The sequence below is a fragment of the Zonotrichia leucophrys genome, chromosome 3, assembly GCF_028769735.1.
Source record: "Zonotrichia leucophrys gambelii isolate GWCS_2022_RI chromosome 3, RI_Zleu_2.0, whole genome shotgun sequence".
NCBI classification, from domain to species: Eukaryota; Metazoa; Chordata; class Aves; order Passeriformes; family Passerellidae; genus Zonotrichia; species Zonotrichia leucophrys.
Window position 1 is genome coordinate 99,834,776 of NC_088172.1, and position 19,693 is coordinate 99,854,468.

Sequence of the window (19,693 nt, forward strand, 5' to 3'; positions counted from 1 at the left end):
TTGGTGCAATTGTAGCCTTCAACTCTAATGCTATCAATGAAGTGAGATTTTCCTTCCACCCTCTTGAGCTTCACAGAAGATAAAATCCCAGTCCTTTTGTATGTTAAACCCTTGTACTGTTGCATTCTGCAGGACCGGGGGCAGAGGATCTAGGATTGTGGATTCTCTGTGGTCACCTCTGACTTCTCTGAGTCGACATAATCCACAGTGTCTGCTGCTCTGTCTTGGGCAGAACTTTGATCAGAACACTTGCAGAGATAGCTGAATTTTGGTTTAACATCTTGCTGGTCTCTGCTGGACTTTCAAAACAGTGTATGAGTCAGAAACTATTCCCTCTGAGGTAAGCCTTACAGGTTTGGGAGCTGTAAAAGAATCCTGTCATTTTTAAAGTATAGACTTTGTCTTTCATTCTCTCTTCCCCTCCAGACACATTCTCTGTTTTTTTTTAATTCTGTCCCAAACCTTCTTTGTTTATATCCCACATTTTGTAAATTTCTTTCTTCTCCTTCATCTGACTGCTCCTTCATTCCACACCATTTCTCTGGACAAGGCGAGCAAGATCTGGAAAGAATCAGACATTTACACTGATAATGTTCCAGCCGGATTAGCAAATGTTTGGAAAAGACCTCATGCTTTGGGCACCAACTTCTGTCTGATTGGGGTAAAACACTTAAATGACTGGGGTTATTGCTGGATAGAGGCTTTTTTCCTTTATGGTATCTGGTGCTAGTTATTATCAAAGACAGATTGTTGGACTATGTGGACTGACACTAGGCTAGTCCAGTCTGGCAATTCTCATCCCCTGTGTGAATGTGAATCCAGACACATTTCAGTCTAGGATGGGTGTTCTTTTTGATGCATACAGGATAAATAATGAGGTATACTCAGTAAAATTAATAGGCTGCAAGCATGAACTGATGATCTCTGTATTCATTGCTCTGTATACTTGCTGAACTGAATCCCCAGTTCCACTGGAAAAGAACGAGCCACAGAGCTTTCCACATGCTTTAAAATACATGTAATCACAAGCAGCAAAGACTTAGCAGAATGCTTCAGTCATCTGGGTTGAGACACAAGGCAGGGTTAAATTTAAAGCCCAGACAATACACTTGCAGCTAACTTTTTGACCTCATTCTATATGTGGGCTTTCTCTATTGCAGAATCCATGTCATGAGGCTGAGAATGCCAATAGACTTTTTAGATGGGGAGTTGATCCCTTAGGCACTTATCTAGCTGAACTGGAATAATTGCTTCCTTTCCTCTTGTATTGCTTCAAGGCATTTTTATATGTTGTATCTTAGTGTTTCTGTTGACCAGAGCAGGAAGCCATACAGCAAGTTGCAGCCAGATTTCAGGGACTAAGCTGATTAACTCTGGTGAAGCTCTAATGCAAATCCCATCCCATTTAATTCCTCAGCTCGCCTCCACACTGCGTGGTATTCCATCCACAGACACAGCCCCACATTGCCAAGTGACACAACACCACCAGCAGCCTCACATAAATCTCGCAGAGCTTGGGGCTGCCAGTCACACTGCACAGTTTTGAGGTGAAATTTCCGTCTTAGCACAAGGGCCAAACAAATGGCACGCGGTGTTCAAGTCACTCAGAGCTTTGCAGAGCAAAAAGGTTCATGTTTTGCAAAAGGGAACTTAGTGTGAGTGGTTTCTTGGTCTGCTGAAGTGTGAAAACTTATTGTATTGACTAGATAATGAATTAATAAGTGTTGTAGTATCAAATTGTGGTTTGTTTATAGGTACACACTTATAGCTACAGAAGTGTGCTCCAATGTAAAAAGTGGTCTGATGATACTGGTCTGAATAAAGTCAAACTGCTAGAGAAATAAAAATCATGGGATTTCTATGTTTCCAGGGATGATAATCCTTTTCCTGCAAAGACCTAAGATGGCAGTTAGCTGCTGACACAGTAAGGAGGAAAACATGACAGAAAAAAAACCCTTCTGCTGACATCTCTGCATCCACATCAGTATAAATTAAATGAGAGTTTAGCTTCAGACTGTTAAAAGTTGTTAGGCCCATGTTTAATAGAAAGACTGATGTTATAGTCTGATTTTGACAAGGGTCAGGTTAATACCAGCCAGCTGAATTCCACAACCATTGGCACACCTCTGGGAGCTGCATATTCACAGACAGAGACAATTTGACCTCATCCAATTTATACATTTGATCTAATGCCGTGGAGGCTATCTAAAAATAGAGTTCTGGAGGGGAGGATGGATATTGCTACTGAGCCACAGACCAACAAAAGCAGCTCTCCTTCTTCCAGTCTCTTTTCTCTCTCTGTATGAAGCTTCAGCTCAAACTTTCTTACAGTAAAAAAATTGCTTTTATCACAGATCCTTTCAGAATAGATAACTTCACTCTTAATAAGTCCAAAAGAAAATTTGTCAGTCCTTCATGAATTACCAGATGTTGAGAAAATGATGGTGTGTCATTTCCCTGAACAAACATTCTTGGCATTTATGCATTTCCTCCCATATCTCTTTAAAAAATGATTGTGTGTAAATTTAGTGCTGACAAAACTGAGAGCCTGGGAGAAAATGGATTACTCAGTCATTTGGTAATTTTACTTGGTCAAGGCATGGAATTTTTGTTTTCTGGAAAATTTGACACTGAAATATTACTGTTCATTCCGAGTCAGAATCTTAAAGCATAAGTATTACCACTAAGCAGAAAATCCAAAATGGCATTTAGACACCCCTTTATTTGAAAATTTCAGGGTGTAGTGTTTCTTTCACAATATTTTTAGTTTTCATCACATGATGTGACCACTGAGGGAACTTGCTTTTAGATCAAGTGCCACTCCTATGTACTGGGCTAGGAAAGTTCAGATGGTTCATTGAGTACTAAAGAGAATCCAGCACTTTAGTATTGAAAATGTGTGTTTTCTAAAAAAGGTCTTAAAATTCATTTATTCACAATAATATACAATCCTTCAGTTATATGCTAAGGTGCCAGTGATAATGAGTCATTTACACTAGCATGGCTATTGAAATTAAATAATTTTAAAACCCCTTATTTTTAATATAAATTTTTTTAAATGTCAAAACACACTTCCTTTACTGCATTTCCCTAAAAATCCTAAGTGTAATCAATTGAACTTCCCATGTAACAATATAGTGGCTCAGAAAATACTTTTGCAATTAGAAAAAGTTACTAGAAATATCTGTTTTAATAAAAAGATCAGGTAGTTGTTATCCCTGTATTTCTAGAATTCTGTCCCTGTCCAAACAGATGGATGGTGGTTATGAAGGTTTATGTGTTTGGTGTTTCCATTCATATAATTCCCACACAGTTATCTGCAAGATTACTTCTCCCAGTATTGGTATTTTATTGATCATTTCCACAGTGAGATGAAACAATTAAAAAGAATTAATTTACATGGATGATGGACTTCAGTAAATTAAACCTCAGTTGTCTCATTCCATTCCTCATGTATAGAACAGAGATATTGAAACATTGTCTATGAAATGAAAAATATAAAAGTGATTCACCTGTATGGCAAAATGATTGAACAAAATAGCTCCCTGGGCACCAATGTACCGTTACCCTCCTTTGGAATGTCACTCATTTTCCTCTCTGGGTTGTGAGCCTGATTTGAAGGGGGGACAGAGCAGCAAAACCTGTGCAGCTCTGCTGATTCAGTAATGTGCTGGCAGAACCATCAGTTGTAAAGAGAATTACTCTGTCTTCACTGAAGGAGGCAAAACACAGTGGCAGAAAGGAAGCAGAGCCAGGAGGGCACCTGATAGGCATGGCTGTTTTTCATGTGTGGGGGAATTTCTCTGCCATGTGATTTTGCATACTGCATAACTTTAAAAAGTCAAATGTCAGAGAGAGCTCCAGCTCATGAATCCGCAACTGCCTCTAGTAAGTATTGTTGTAGAAGAAACGTGAAAGTTAATGGGCCACATTTTTTCCTCTGTTAAAAGTCACTACACTGGGGTTTCCACTGGTAAAACCAAGGCTACTCCATCTTTGCCAATATTTAAAATGTTCTCATATATTTATGGTGTCGATTTGGATTTATTTTCATTTATGAATTTTATTTGAAAGAATACATCTGAGTAGAGCATTTATCCTTCATCTGAAGCTGAATCAGCAGTGCTGGTGTGCTGATTCCATCTCAGAAATCCTTCATGCCATTGTAGAATGAGTGTCCTGCACTCATGCAATGGATGTGCTTGATGTGGGTCAATGGTTGGCAGGGGAGCGCGGCCATCCAGGCGCTGTCCTGATGCCATGTGCCACGTTTGGCAAGGAACTTACCACCTTTGGTGTACCATTTGTGCATCTTTGAAATAGGATTTCTTATCTTGTGTAAGGGTATAATGGTGTGTGGATGAGAGAGAATGTAACCAAACAAACTTGCAGAAGCCTCTGTCCTCTAAGGCTGTACTTCACATCCTGAACTCAGCAGTTGAACTGAGTCCAGCCAAAAGCACTGCTGAAATGCCACGTTCACATCTCTTCCTGCTCTGCACTTAAGACATCTTTTTTCTTCCATCCTCTTCCCATGCAGGCATTTCTTCCTGTGAGGTACCTGCTGGCAAACTCCCTTCATCTGTATGTTTAATTTTCCTACAATTCTTCGTATGCCCACTGCAGTTTCCCAGGCACTTGCACAGTGGCCCTTGCCGTGAGCCTAAAGCGCTGCTGCCCTCTCCTGTTCGCTCTTGACCCGAAGGATCTGCTTCCAGGCAAGGGGTGCAGGATGTCCTTGTGACCACCTCGAGCCAGGGGAAAAGGTCCACAGTTTAACTTTTAAACTTAACTTTCATCAGTGTTTTACAGCCTGTATGGATAGCACACCATTGAAATGTTCTTGGGAATTCTATTCCTTGCAAATTCTATTCCTTGAAAATTTTCCCTTCCTAACATTCCTTTTCTCTCCCATTTCCCATCCCCCTCCCTTATATTCTTTGTTCACAATTGATTTTTTTTTTTTTAATCCACCTGCTCTTTAATAATCTCTTCTTCCCCCTGAGCACTTTCTAAACACACTCCTCTTCTAGACCCAGTTAAAATAATGCAGGTTCTAATTGCAACAAACAGTTCATTAAAAATCAGAGGAGACAGTCAAAGCCTGGTTCCATTATTTGGTCCCTGAGATAAGAGTTTGACACAATAATTGTGCCAGCTCAGACAGCTCCCTAGAAGATCCCATCAGGGAGCTAAACCTCTCTTCAGGAGAAAGGGCAAACATATGACAGCACTGAGGTCTAAAGAGACAAAATAATAATAATAATTTAGTTTTTCTATTGTTCTTGTTACCACCCCTCCTGCTCAATAACTTAAAATATTCACACAGCTCCTTTTAGGAACAATGCCTTTAACACTCATTCGAGCCATTATTGAATGCATGTATAGTTCTCTCATTCTGAAACCAGATTTTCCAAACCATGGCTGTGGGGGAATTTCAAAAGGACCACTGCAGGGCTAGGGGAAAAAAAAAAATCTTATTGTTAATGTAATTGTTTAAATTATGATCGATTTAATATCAAAGGAAAACATAATTTTATTTCTATTGTTCTTTTTTTATAAGTTTTATGCTGACAGTATTTCATTTTTCCCATGGTAAGGGCAATTGAGAAGTGGCTGTAAATACCGACTGCAAGCAGTTATACTAAATGCTGGCTTTTAAATGCTGGCTGCAACTCAGTCCCTCCACTAGCAGGGAGAGTTCTGTGCACTCCTCCTGTCATTACAGCCAATTCTCTCTCCTCTGCCCTGGAGGAGGCTGAACTGCTCCTGCCATGGAAAGGTAATTAGCTATTTCCTGCCTAGGGACAGCTGAATGGAGGGATGAGCTCAAAAGCCTTAAATATGCTCAGCACCAAGCACTGCTCTTCTACTCCTGGAGCATCCACAGCTCTCAGAGCTGCTGGATGAATCCTTCTCAGGGTCTGCTTGTCACTGTCACTGCCCCTCTGGCACTCAGTGTGCCTAGGGACAGGCTCTCCAGGCAGGCTCCTGGTGTCCTCAGCTGGGGAACTCAGTGCTGCCAGGTGCTGAACATCTCTGCACAAGAGCTGAGGGGTGTCAGCTCACTGGGCTGAGAGTGTGAGCTCTTTGCAAACATTGGATTCATGTGTCCTGACGTCTGTGCTCACATCTCACCCTGGGTTGGCTGTTGTCTCTCACCCAGCTCTTTTGAGGAATACAGTCCTCCATGTATTGTTCCACCCCAATAGCTAAGGGATTTTATTCCTTTAAAACTAATGTGCATTTTGATAAAATTTCTTCAGAATATCCCTGTTTCCTTTTCCTCTCTATTCACAAGTCCCCCCAGAATCCCACACACTTTTGCCTGCTTAACAAAGAGCTCAGAATTGCTTCCTGAGCTATGCACAGACACATCTTAAAGTGTCTTGCCAACTCATCTTTCATTCACCTGGAAGCCATATAACAAGGCAGACTGCCTTGAGTACTCACTGTCATCTGTCAGCTCTCAAGGTGCTCATCAGGCTCACAGCACCCACATCATTTGCAATCTTCATTCGAGGCACGCCTGCAGGTCCTGTGATGTGCTGCGATGGAAAACTTTCTGCTTACATCTGGAATCATTGTTCTTGACGTCTCAGATGGGGGTGAGGGGAAACCTTTATAAGGGAAAGAGGACAATGAAGCAAGATGTTAAGGCAGCTAGTTGGTCAATGAGTCACAGCTACTAAAAATTTGGCAGCAGCCACAAAGCAGCTAAATGTAACCAGCTCTAAAAGGCCCACGGGATGTCTCTTGCTCATTCACTTACACATGCAAACACACAGGGTTTAGACAAGCAATTCCCTGCTCCTCATGCTCTTGGGATGAACTTGTAAGCAACTTGGGCATAGGGTTTAATTTCTACAGGAAGTATTTATTTTGCTTTACTTCGCTGATTTTCTAACCTCCATCACTCTGACAGAGGTTTCTGGTGGTGTCTCAGGGTTTGACTTGCAGCCTGCTGAACCCAGTGTGAGTCTCTCCTTGATGTTCAGTGCAGAGACCACAGATCAAGCCCTTAGCAATCAGCTTGGGCCACATGTCCTGATGACTAAGAAGGTAGACAGTGTAGAACAACAGCGGAGGAGGCATAAGAGGGGACTGACTGACTGTCTGATGCTGTATTTTGGCTGCTAATGTTGATTGTGGCCTCTTAAGGGTTTATCATACAGTTAATGGTGACATGGCAATGGCTTTGTAGAGAAGGTAACAACTTGAACTCCCAGAGAAAGGAGACCAGAGAGACAACAGGGTGTGGAAAAAGAAGGGTCAAGAAGACCAAAGTTGAGCAGTTGTGAAGAGAATTGAAAAGGGATGTGAGGAAACTGCAAAGGAAAAAAATTACTTGAAACAGAAAGCAGGTTTTCACACCTAGCTCCCATGGGTAAAATGCCAAAACCAGCAACTAACAACAACAATAATATACTAAAAAAAAGAGCATACAACACAACCCATAAGTTAAAAAAAAGACTTCTAAAAATTCTTGCAGTGTAATAATGATATAGTATTGGTAGACAACTGTATCCAGAGAAAAAAAAAGTTTTTATGAGCCCCAGATCACCTAGTCAAACTGGGAGGTGCCCACTTGTGCCAGCTGTGAATTTGATCTCTGATTTTTGTAATATTTCAGATCTTTTGAAGGCTGTTTTAGAGAGGAAGTTCTTCAGTCCCCTTTCTGCAAAATAAGAAGGTATAATCAAGGAATTATTTATTTCAAAACTGGATGAATAATACACTATCAAATTCAAGTGTTCTTTATTGTGAGCCTGAAAAGCTTTGGTTCAAAATGTCTTACAAGTTGGAGAACAGGTTTTAAAAGCCTAAGTCTATTCCAATACCATCCTGAATGGTTTTCTGGGAAGGAAAGATTATATATTACCCTTGGTTCCTCTCCAAGATTTGTATGTCTTACATGAATACTCCTCTGTCTCCTTCTGTAGTGACATATCTGAGATCAATTATGCCAACAGTAAAGTCTGGAATTTTTATAGTCCAGCTCTTTACGAGCCTTTTCATAGAAAAACTTATGAAGACCGAGGCATAGGAAAAGTCCAATAATCCTGGCCTGCTATCTTCATCATCTCCAGCCCTCTGTCTTTTCCTCTTTACCCTGTCCAAGTGAAAACCCTGGCTCACACAATACACATAGTGCATTGAGGTGATTTAAATCGCCATCTGTATGTTTGTCTGAGGCCTCTGAATGGGCAGCCTCATTAGTGCTTGTGTCATGGATGGATGGGCCAACACAAATTCTGTTTGTGTAAGATAAATTCTCCTCTCCTGGCTTTATCTCTTTTGTTCATTCCTTTTGCACTCTCTCATTTTTCTTTTCTTTCTTCTTGGGAGTTTATTCCTGCTAGAACTCACTTTCTTTATTTCTGAGGTTGGATCCTGATGCCTTTACTTTCCTTTTTTCTCTTCACATGCTTAGGAGAAATCTATCTGAAAAGAAATACATTTTTAACCTGATTGTGGCTCTTCCTATAGGAGTGATATTACTGACATTAGTGGGACTAATTGGAGAAAATAATGTTATTCAGGACAAGGGGGTACCAGGAGCAGTTCCTTAGTAATAATTTTTTCAGGACCTGGAAGTTTTGAAGGCTGCCCTTAGGTTTATTTACTTTTTGCAATGATAAGAAGCAGTGAATCTGTATTATTTGTCAATAATTAATATCTACTTTGTGTCATCTCCCAAAACAATGAAGGAAGGCTTAAGAATTATAAGCAAAATGTGTTCATTGGATTGATGTGCTTACATTTGGCTCTAGATTTTGAAAAACATGTTTATGGGGAGGATGCTGAATGTCATGCTTAGCAGCACTTGACTGCTCAAATGCTCCTGCTGAGTGAACTAAGTATTTAATAAATTCCAAGGAGCAGTGTTGTGCTTCACTGGCTGGGAAATTGGGAAGTGGAGAGGCAATTGTATTAGTCAATATGAAGGGAGGTCACTTTCAGGGTTTTAAATCAAGGCTTAGAGAAAGCAAATATTAATTCAGACAAGGTGTGGCTCAACCACAGGTGGGGTTTTGTCCCTGTAAGGAAATCACAAGAATGATATGTTGGATATCCAACATAATGTTGAATTTTCCATATAGTTTCTGCTGCATTTAGCTCACTGCCTATCCCCAATGCTGTCTGCAACCTGAGTGCCCTGCTGGATCCTTCCTGGTTTATTCCTCAACATTAGGATTAGCTTCACCAGGAATTATGAATGTGGGTGAGGACATTAAAGAGATACATGAGTGATGGTTGAAAATCACCAAGAGTCAAACTATTAGTCACTCCTAAGTACTTTTGGAAGCCATCTGCAGAAATTGAGATAACAGAATGCAGTTTTTTATCAAAGAGCATGTTCAGGAAGGGTAAGGGCTAAGGAAGGATACATTTGCTTTCAACAATAAGTTATTATCTCTGACTGAAATACACATGCAGCACACATGTGGAAGGAGGAGCAAGTGTAACAGTCTTTTACTTGGTAAAAAAATGCATATGTAAAACTTAAAAAGGATTCCCCAGACTCACAGAAGGCATTGTACCCTACTGATAGCTTTTTACAACTGAATTTCAGTTCCAGTGTTCAGATTGCTTCAGCACAGCTATGGGAAAATATAACCCTGGTCCTAGGAATAGGAAGGAATGTCTATTTTTCATCCTCACATAATTGAAAACTGACTGAAAACAATTGGCAGGAATCTAAATATTCACATTTGGGCAGACACCAAACATGGGAAATTTCAGGCCAAGGGAATTTTTTAGGGAAGATTATGAGGAAGTGCATAAGAATGGAGGGTTTTTTTTCTCTTTTCTTATTCTTCTTTTTTGTTGTTGTTGTTTTCTTCTTTTTAATGGGAATGGTAAATGTTCCATTAGAGGTGACTCAAAGTATAAACTGTCCAACCATTTTTTCCTAGTGCTTGTTCTTAAAATCCTGCATTTATTACTTAGTATAAAAGTAACAGACAGTGTATCTTTAAATAGAAATTACATTCCTGTCAGCTTACCCAAAGCCCAAATATGGGACAGAGTGTCAGAGAAAAACAGTAACATGAGGGATTCAGGGACTTGACAAGGTTACAGACTCTGCTTCTGCCTGATAAACAACTTAGACTGAGAGTTGTGCTTCCTGAACTTGTACCTCAGGACATAAAAGTGAGGGGGAAGCAAACCCTTTCTTGAGCAACAGCAGAGAGATCTAAAGTAGGGTGAAGTGTGGGGTGTCTGGAAAGCATAGGGTAACAAGGTATTAATATTCCATTTATTTTGGTTTACTGCCACCTTGGGCTGAGGTTGATAAAGAGGCACATGGCTTCACTGGCAGAAAGATTTGGCTGTGTGCTGTAAACTATTATAAATATTACATGGTGTAGCTGAGGAGCCTACACTCCAAATGTAATCTAGTATGGCTCAAACACTGGAGAACCACTCCATAAAAATGGCACTTCTCTGTTCTGCACATCTGTTTCTTGCATGTATTTTAAGAGTCAGAGATGCTTAAATAACATTTAAATGAGGGTTTTACTGTGGGGGTTTTTTTAAGAAAAAAAACATCTGCAGAGCTCTGCAGAGCCCTGTAGAGCCAAGTCTACTTGGAAAGAGAGCTTGCTCTTCTTCAGCATGACTTTTAACAGCAAGATCATTGTTCTCTCCTTTATTTCTGTGTGTGTGTGCAGTGAAGATGTGATGTCAGGAGGAAATGCCTTGCACTGGTGCAGAACTGGAGAGAAGGACCAAAGTTGCATCTGGGATCCTGCAAGCTGATGTGAGCTGGTTTGGGCACAGTTTATTTCACAGTATTCCCAAAGGAACTTCCTTCCCTACAAAAATCCTGCCATCTTCTGCTGTCAGCAGAGCTGGAGACCAGAGGCCAGCTATGCCCTGCATAGAATTGTCTGTCTGAGCACGTGCTGCTGGCTGGGAGAGCTGGTCTTTCTCCAGTGCCACCCTTATGTTAACAGTACCCTCAGGAAAGCAGCAGCAGCCCAGCTTGGGCAATGCTGGGGTCCCTCTGCAGTGACAAAGGTTAAACTAAAAGCCTCCAAGGAAGGATATCCATGCACCAATGGAGTACCATCAGGGCTCTGGGCTGAACTTTTCCTTGTCAGCAATCCCAGCTGGGCCCACAGCTCTTCTCCCTGACTCTTGGGGAATTCCTTCCTCATTTTCTTCATTCTTTGTTTCTCAGCCTCTGGGACTGGGATGCTTCCTGGCTAGCTCCATCCTTGTTGAGGGCAATCTTGGTGGGAGATAGTCACACCCTTCTGATTCTTGTAGGCAGAGAGCAGCTGTTCCTTTGGCTCCCAGTGACCTTCCTTTCCCTTCCCTTCCCTCCCTGTGGCCTGGCTGCTTTTACCATGAGGCTCACACCACCAGCAGCTCCCAATGGTCAGAAAACCCTGACCATCCCATGCCTGGTGGCTCACTGTGCTGAGCCACCACATCTGCTGGAGCCTAGCTCCTTATTACACCCAGATGTACAAGCAGCTGGCCTGCCAAGAGCCTGCTTGGTGCTCTGTGAAACCCTATCACAGAAGGATTAGTGGTGGGACTGCCAGGAGCGGCTTTCGGGAAAGGCATCGGGAGGGAGGGAAGCCTCGGAACGTGTGGTGCATCCTCCTCCTGAGATGGGCCTGCTTCTGGAAACTGTCCTTCTACTCAGGGGTAATTGTAAGCATGGAAGGAGGAAAACAAAGGAAGAGAGGAAGGTTTCCTATGTGTGTAAATCAAAGCTCCACAAATCTGTTCCCTCTCTGTAGTCTCACATCCAGTACCCTTCCTTTTTTGCTTCTTGGTGCTCTGGGCAGCCACTCTGGCTCCACAGCCCTGGGCAGTTCCTTTTCTTCTAGAGCAGCATGAATCTTCTCTCATAGGTCCTGTTTTAAAGTCCACTGTGCTTCCCACCTGTGCATCTTTCTGTGCTTCTTACTTCGCTGAGGAGGGACTCATCCTCCCCAAACCTTCACACTTACTCTACCTGTTACTATAGTGGCAGCTCAACTTAGAATTTCAAAAATGTTAATTGAATTTACAGTGTTAACTACCTGAAGAAAAGATTCAATTGAACTTGTCTGAGAAAAACTGATCAGCATTTTGGCATGAGGCTTAAAAGGCTTTGGGAAGGAATCAAAAGTTGTTTTCTGTTCTCTCCATAAAAGGGTAGTGGCTGTCATTTGTGCAATGCTTTGCACACACATGTAGCCCACATTGTGTGGGTTTCACGGTGAATGAGAATCTGTGAAACAGAATAATTATTTCTGAATTTGCTCTCTAGTGCATCTCCAGTAATTTAATCACCAAAGCTGTAGGAAGCTCAGGCCTGGATCCCCATTTTGCTTGCAAATGGACGAGAGCAGAACCCAGAGTTCAGATATGAATGTGACCACTTTTCAGAATATTCCAAATGGGAATCTGAGTTCTGCAGACTAAAAATTACTTCCATGATAGTTAAATCTTAGGCTGTCTAGGGACCATTATCTATGGAAGAGCTTCCTTCTTCAGCAAAATAAGCTGTTCCTTTTTACTCAAGGCAAACGATCTGTTAAATGTGTAGGCTGGATTTTCTGTCTGGTTTCTGGCCACAAGGGGACAGACAGTAACTGTCACATAAAGAGAGCACAGTGTCCTTGGTGCATTAAGTACATCAAAGATGCCCAGTGCCTCAGCGTTAACTGTTTCTGAAAAGTCAGAAAAAAAATCTCCTAGGCAGTACAAATCAGATCCAAAAATAGATCTGCTGAATTAGCACAGCAGAGATCAGAGAAATAAAATACATATATATTTCAGATGCAGCACAGGAAAAATGCTATAAGTGTTTATAGTTTAAAAATATAGTTGATGTTAGGAGATTGAAGCAACATGTGAAGTGGCATACAGTGCCTGCCAGAGGCTTTAGCCCTGTAAAACCACTTGGAGGAGAAGGCATGAAGACTTAATAGATCAAGGATAAAAAATGTGATTTTAGGACCTCTTGCCTCGTGTTCATAGTGCACTTAATGGGAGCCAGGTACTGCCCTCTGAGCATAAACATTTTATATTTAACATCTTGTAGCTCCACTGCTGCAGGTCTGAGTCATGAGAGCTGATGGACTTGTCCCTCAGCAGGGCAGGGCCTGTCCCCATCACGCTGCCAGTCTGGGTAGTCTGCAGGCAAAGAGCTTCATCCAGCCTCAAACACATCAGCCTAGGGCTCCATCTCCTTCATCACTCAAACTGGGCTGGTTTGACCTCTGAAGGGTTACTCTGTGCAGTCACAACTCTCACTTATTGAGATAGCTGGTTTCAGAGTGATTGAATTAATTTGGGTATTTCCTCATTCTTCCTTCTGAAGCTGATCAAGTAAAGATTTATCTTCAGTGCTTCCTGCATCAGAAATACCCCTATAGACACTTTATTTCATGTTCAGTGACCATTTGTTTATATATGTTTCATAAAGTACCAGACTCATTCACAGAACTCTTAACTAGCACTGAATTTAGTAATTTTGGATCATTTTTGATAATTATTATCCTAAGAGCGGAATATAATCTGGTGCAGGAACTTGCTTTTATTTAGTCCTTGGGGGGAAAAAAGTGCTTAACCAGGAGAAGTCAGCAGTAAACTGAAGGGAATAAAAATTGACCTTTCTTGACAAACTGTCTGAGTTTTCATGGCTTTCTCATGTCTTCATCCTGTGAGTAATGTAAGGAATGCTGGAAGCAGAGTGTCTGCAAGCTCTGATATTAAAAATAAAAACTTTATTTAAGCCAGTTGCATTTTCCTCTGTCCACTTTTAGTTTGCTCATTCCCCCTCTCTCTCTCTTTCTTATTTACTCATTACAAGAAAGCAAATTCTGGAGATTATTCCCACGTGAAACACTTCCCCACATGGGTCTGTCAGTACTGCCAAGTACATCTCACTGCTCTTAAGAGATCCATAAACACTCACTGATACAAGTTTGTCAAGCTTCCCCAGTCTTATTAAAAAATAAGTTTTCGTTTAACTTCTCACAGAAGTTGTTAGACAACTACAAAAGTCAGAAAAGCCCTTCCAGCAGACCAAGGGGGGATTTTTGAGCATCTCCTGCCATCTTGTGGGGTTGAGGAGAACATTCACTTTGCTTGTTACTGATCTGCGATGTCAAAGCTGTCCCTTTGGCCCCCAATGACTAGGAAGCAAATGAGACACAGCCCATGGCAGTGCATCCTCTTCTGCAGGAGCAGGTTTGGGGGAACCCACTGACCCTCATGGGACTGTCCTAAACCTCTTCCAGTACATCTTTGGCCAGGATGTCCAGTTATAGGTTTGTTATCTAGTCATTGCTAGAGGAAAGGATCAAAGTATGTGGGGGCTTCTCTTGCTGTCAGTTCATCTTGAGGGATGCCCACGGTGCCATCTGGGGAAAATCTGCACCAGTTTCACCTCTATATCCAGCAGAGCTACCAGAGTTCGAGAAACTGAGTGAGTATTGTATTTGCAGGGATGCCCGACAAAAGCAGGAATGATGCATCTGACTCCATGTTCTCAGAAGGCTAATTTATTATTTTATGATACTATATTATATTAAGGAATACTATACTATACTAAAGAATACAGAAAAGTTATTTACTGAAGGCTAAAAAGATAATAATGAAAACTCATGACTCTTTCCAGAGTCTCGACACAGTTTGGCCCCAATTGGCCAGAGAGTTAAAACAACTCACAGCAGAATCCAATGAAACAATCACCTCTGGGTAAACAATCTCCAAACACATTCCAAAGGAGCGAAACAGAGGAGAAGCAAATGAGATAAGAATTGTTTTCCTTTTCTCTGAAGCTTCTCAGCTTCCCAGGAGAAAAATCCTGGGCGAAGGGATTTTTCAGAAAATGTTAATGCCACAAGTGTGGGGTTGGAAAGCAAAGTCTGCCTGCCTGCAACCCTAGCTCACCCCAGCTATGGCTGTGTGGGTGGCCTCAGGCTCTGAGCACAGAGAAAGAAGCCAATAATTTCTGAGTGGTAATCCTGTGTTTGTCCTTTCTTAAAACTTCCCACTGCGACGAGCAGCAGAGTTGCTCTGTGTAAATAAATGTATGTGAGCCACACAGTCCTACAGAGCTGGTTGGTTGTGCAACAGCTAAAGCACAGCAAGGTTTGGATACCAGAGGCTGACCCAGGTAAATGCTCCTATGTTTTAACAGTTGGAGGCTGCAAAAACACCATTGTGACTTGCTGTGACTCCTGAGTGAGTGGTAAGAATATCTTCAGTGTAAGCAGTTTGTTTTCACACCTGTGTGTCGCCACATTTCTCTTTACAGAGAAAAGCAAGACACAATTCTTCCCAAGAATATTTCTGGGTTTCACATTCTCTGAACCTCAGGGAAAGAAAAAACATATTTACTGCTCCTGTGTTCACAAGAGGAATGCATTGTGGAAGATTGTTTACCTGAAAGGAATTGATAATTGGATTCTGGTGTGAGTGTTTTGATTTGCTGACCAATTGAATCCAGGTGTATGTGTTGGGACTGTCACTGACAGTCATGAGATGCTGAGCAGGGGAGTGCAGTTGGGTGCTTGGCAGATTCAGTTTAGATGCAATGTAATATAGTGTAATATTGTAGGGGGACACACTATGGGTAAATGAAGGTGGTATAGAATGTAATCTTATCCCCCAACGAGTTGCAGCTGGACCAATTACTAAAGATTAGGAGCAGGCCTGATCTTAACAAGCCACACCTGTAGCCAATAAGAACAAGTGGGATAAAAGAGTGGATTGGTGGGATCTGGAGTCAGATGGCTCCTGCAAGGACTGGGAACAGTCAGTGCTTAGAGGAGCTGCCTACAGGAAACCTCAAGGAGGTATGAAACTCTGACAATATGGAATCGTTGCACCATAGTGACAATAGAAGTCTTGATATATAAGATAACATAATATAGTAAAGAATATATATAATGTATATAATATATGTAATATATATACTACATAATATAGTATAATAAAGTAATAATTAGCCTTCTGATAAGATGGAGTCATATGCATCATTCTCTCCCCTTATTGGGGCTGCCTACAAATACTGTACCTCTGCACACCATTAGCCTTTTGCTCTCACTAGCTCAAGACAGCTGAAATAGAGCGAGCCTTTGTTTGTTTCAGGCTGCTTTGGTTGAGCTCTTCTGTAAGTTTTGGAATGCTTTGGGGTGATTGATTCTGCCATATGAAAAATGCTCCTTTCATATTTATGGCTTGTTTTAAAATTTGCTGTCTGAAGCCACAGTCAGGCTGAATAGAGAGAGTGAGTCCCCACCACAAGAGGCTCTAATGGCTTTGGCAGATCAGGGCTCATTTCAAGTAGGTTTTTTTGGTAGTTCCTGACAGTGGGGAAGCCATGAGGTGTTGTTTGCCATCCCAGGCTTTGGAGGGGAGTGTTCTTGCTGATGTAGATTTATCCATGAGTTTTACTGTTTATTACCTTCTATGTCTGTGGTTCCCAGACATGATATCTATAATATCACTAAGTTCCTCTCTCTCTTTCTCTTTAACCTACCTACCTTCCTACCCTTTGTCCTTTGCTACCTCTCCAATTCCCATTATTCTCCATGAATCTCAAAGAGTCTTTGCCACCTCCATCCCAGACTGTGTTGCCCGGGCTCTTTTCCCCACTTTACATCCCAGACTTGATTTCCCACATTCTCAATTCAGGTCCTGCTGTAGAATACAATACATTCCTTCTCCATACTATCAGCTGGAGGGACAAACTGCCACTTTGCTTTCCCTTGCCCTTGCACCACTCAGCCTGGAGATGCTGCAAATAGTGAGGTGGCACATGGGAAACACAGAAAACCTACTCCTGCCATGTGGAGGCCTGGGCTGTGAGTTTGTGACAGTGGTGTGTAAACATAGAGGACAATGACACCAAGGATCTGTGAGATTTAGACATGAGCAGTTGCTCTGTAGGGTGGCACAACCTCAGCAGGCAGAGGAATTGTGTGAATGCACAGTGAGGAGGAAATTCCAGCCATTAGATGAAGCCATTAAACACCTGCACTGAAGATAAACAGATTGCTGTCTTTCAAAGGCTTTATATTTTGTGCAAACATGGGCAGATTTTCTGGAAACCACCATGTCCAGGTCAAATTTAGACTCACCTCTTCATGGAAAACGCTTCTTTAATTTCCTCTAGTTAGTCCGCTGTCCCCCACCCCCCTGAAGACAACAGCTACCAACCCTGTCATTTTTTAACATCAAAGCCAATACTTAGACTTATTTTAGGAGTGGATAGATAGTTTTGATTGAACATTTCAAAATATTGGGGTACCAAGGCTAATGATTTTTTACCTAGTATGGGTATTTGCATCCCAGCAGGTTTGGTTGGGACAAATGCACAAGCAACTGAGATAGCTGCTCTGCACAGGTTTAAAAATAAGGAGTTTTGTTAACGTTGTCTATTTTAAAAAGTCTCTCAGAGCATGAATTCATTACCCTAGTGAAGTAAATGTGTAAAATCCTTGCCACCTAACCTAAGGAAATCTTTTCCTGTTACTTAGAATTGCCAAATAGGAAGGTCTGTAGATTGCATTATTTATAAGTAGTCTGTATTAGGTGGTGATATTATTATGAAGCTTAAGGAAAATACACTGAGGAATGAGTGTCCCAGTTCCTGCAGCAGCCAGAGATGTTTGTCCCTTATTGGGGTGTCTCTCACTACAGAGAACCTGTGGCATGTGTTGCCATGTTTTCACTCATGGAACCTGACAGGAACTGCAAATTGTTGTGAGGTTGAGTGGTGTACATGCAGTTTCTTTATCTGAGCCTGATGTAATTTTAATCCTCCTTTTTGTCACATTACATGTTGCTTGATTGTGCCAGCACTTTGCATCTTGGGACAGCACAAGTCTCTGGAATCAGCTTGGTGACATCTGTCATTCTAATTATTTACCTGTCCTTTGCACACACATATTGGGGAAGATATAAGGGACACAAATAATACTGAAAATAGTCCTAAAAGTTACCATGTTTTTAAATGCAGCATAACTGAAATTTAAAAAAAAATGTAATCCCAGGGCTGCATGAGTTCTCTGAATTCAATTGGACAATTCATGACACAGCTTGTTATATGTTGAAAAATTAAAAGGCATCCCAGGGGAAAAAAACCCACAGTATTTTAACAGATCAAGATAATTAATGGATCTAGATATATGCAGAATTCTTTTCTGTCACCTCATGATAAGCAGAGTCACATCTTTTATCTTCTTTTAGGAGAAGCTGCCAATGTGACATATTAAACTGTTGTAGATTTGCAGAAGCATGAGCAGAGGAAATTTGAGCCTGAAATATTTGCCTAAAATAATGAGGATTTATGACTCTGTTGATAGTATTGAGTCTTTCACATATAGATGCTAAAAAAGGGTCAGTTATTTTTCTGACAAGTATTGAGAAAGAATGTGTTATAAACCTAATTACTTCACTTTGCTTTATATGCCAGTAATGTAGGTGCTTTATGGACAATTTAATATCAAATGCATAGTTTAGAAACAAAGAGGCTTTGAACCCAAATGAACATTCTTGGAGAGAGTCCTGATTTTAACTGTTATTTATTAAAAATATATGTTGTCTCCCTTCCTTGGTTAGTTAGAAATAACCAGGGCTATCTCTGGTATCAGTAAGAAATAGATTAAGTCTTGTTGAGAAAGAGAGATAAGAGATGGAAGGGAATTTAATCTGTCAAGGCCCCTCACATATTAACTAATATTCTGTGTATGGATAAGGAAAAGAGTCAAAGTAGTTCAGATATGTTGAGGAAAATGTGTTTTGAGTGATGCAAATACCTTACCATTTTTTGTAAATATTTGTTTTTTTTTTTTTTTTTTTTTTTTTTTTTACATTATGAACACATTTGTTTGCAGTTTACATTAACCTGATTTGAACCTCGAGGTGGCTGCCTACCAGCAAAACATTTCCTTGTTGCAGAGTATGGGACAAGCTATAAAATAGGTTACTGAGGGCACAGTGTTAACAAACACCTTCTGTCCTCAGAGAGGCTGTGTGGGTGCCTTGTGGGCTGGTGTCCTCAGCTCACTCAGGGATCAGAGAAAATCCCTGGATCTGAGAGTTCCTCTGCAATTTTCATGAGTTGGGTGTGTAGAAACTGCCCTCTCACTCAGAAGGGCCCATCCAATGAAAAGGTTTTTTTTTTTTTTATGCAGGAGCTTTGTGATAGCTACACTGAAGAAAATAAAAGGTATTAAATTGGGCACAATCAAGTACACAGATTGGTTAACTTCTTAGTAACATTTTAGCAGTGGAGTACAGCAATTCATAAAAACTGTGCTGTCATAAAGACTATTTAAAGGTTACCCCAAGGCTGGACAGGACACAGTAATTTTTCTTCCCTATCATACAGCTCATTCTGCTATTACTGCCTAGTAAAGGAACTCTTAGAGTTTCACAAGCAGTAGGTCCAGAAAACTCTGACATCATTTACTTTACAGGCTTTTTGAGCAGACTTTTTTGTGTGGTGGCAGATGAGATCACATCTATGATGCAGCTCTGTTGTTGTTACTTCATCCAAATCCCAGTAAGTCATGCTCTGGGTTTGAGCAAGGTTGCAGCCTGTAAAAACTACTCAAAAACACCAGGTGGAGAACATGACAAGGCAAAACAGGGAAGACAGAGACACAAACCCTTATTGAAATGGGCAACTATAATAACATAGTACATCCTAGGGCTGTGATGT

General features: G+C 41.1%; 1 protein-coding gene across 6 annotated transcripts in view; it reads left to right on the top strand.

Moving 5' to 3' along the window:
• The first annotated feature begins 15,768 nt into the window (after positions 1-15,768).
• The window catches only part of XDH (xanthine dehydrogenase), a 76,849-nt gene continuing 72,924 nt past the window's right edge, over positions 15,769-19,693 (top strand). For 2 of the 6 annotated variants that reach the window (XM_064709527.1, XM_064709533.1), the window contains exon 1: positions 15,769-15,818. The gene's annotated coding sequence lies outside the window, so the exon portion shown is untranslated. The remainder of the gene's footprint in view (positions 15,819-19,693) is intronic. The other 4 variants (XM_064709529.1, XM_064709532.1, XM_064709535.1 and 1 more) reach the window with 4 other exon arrangements.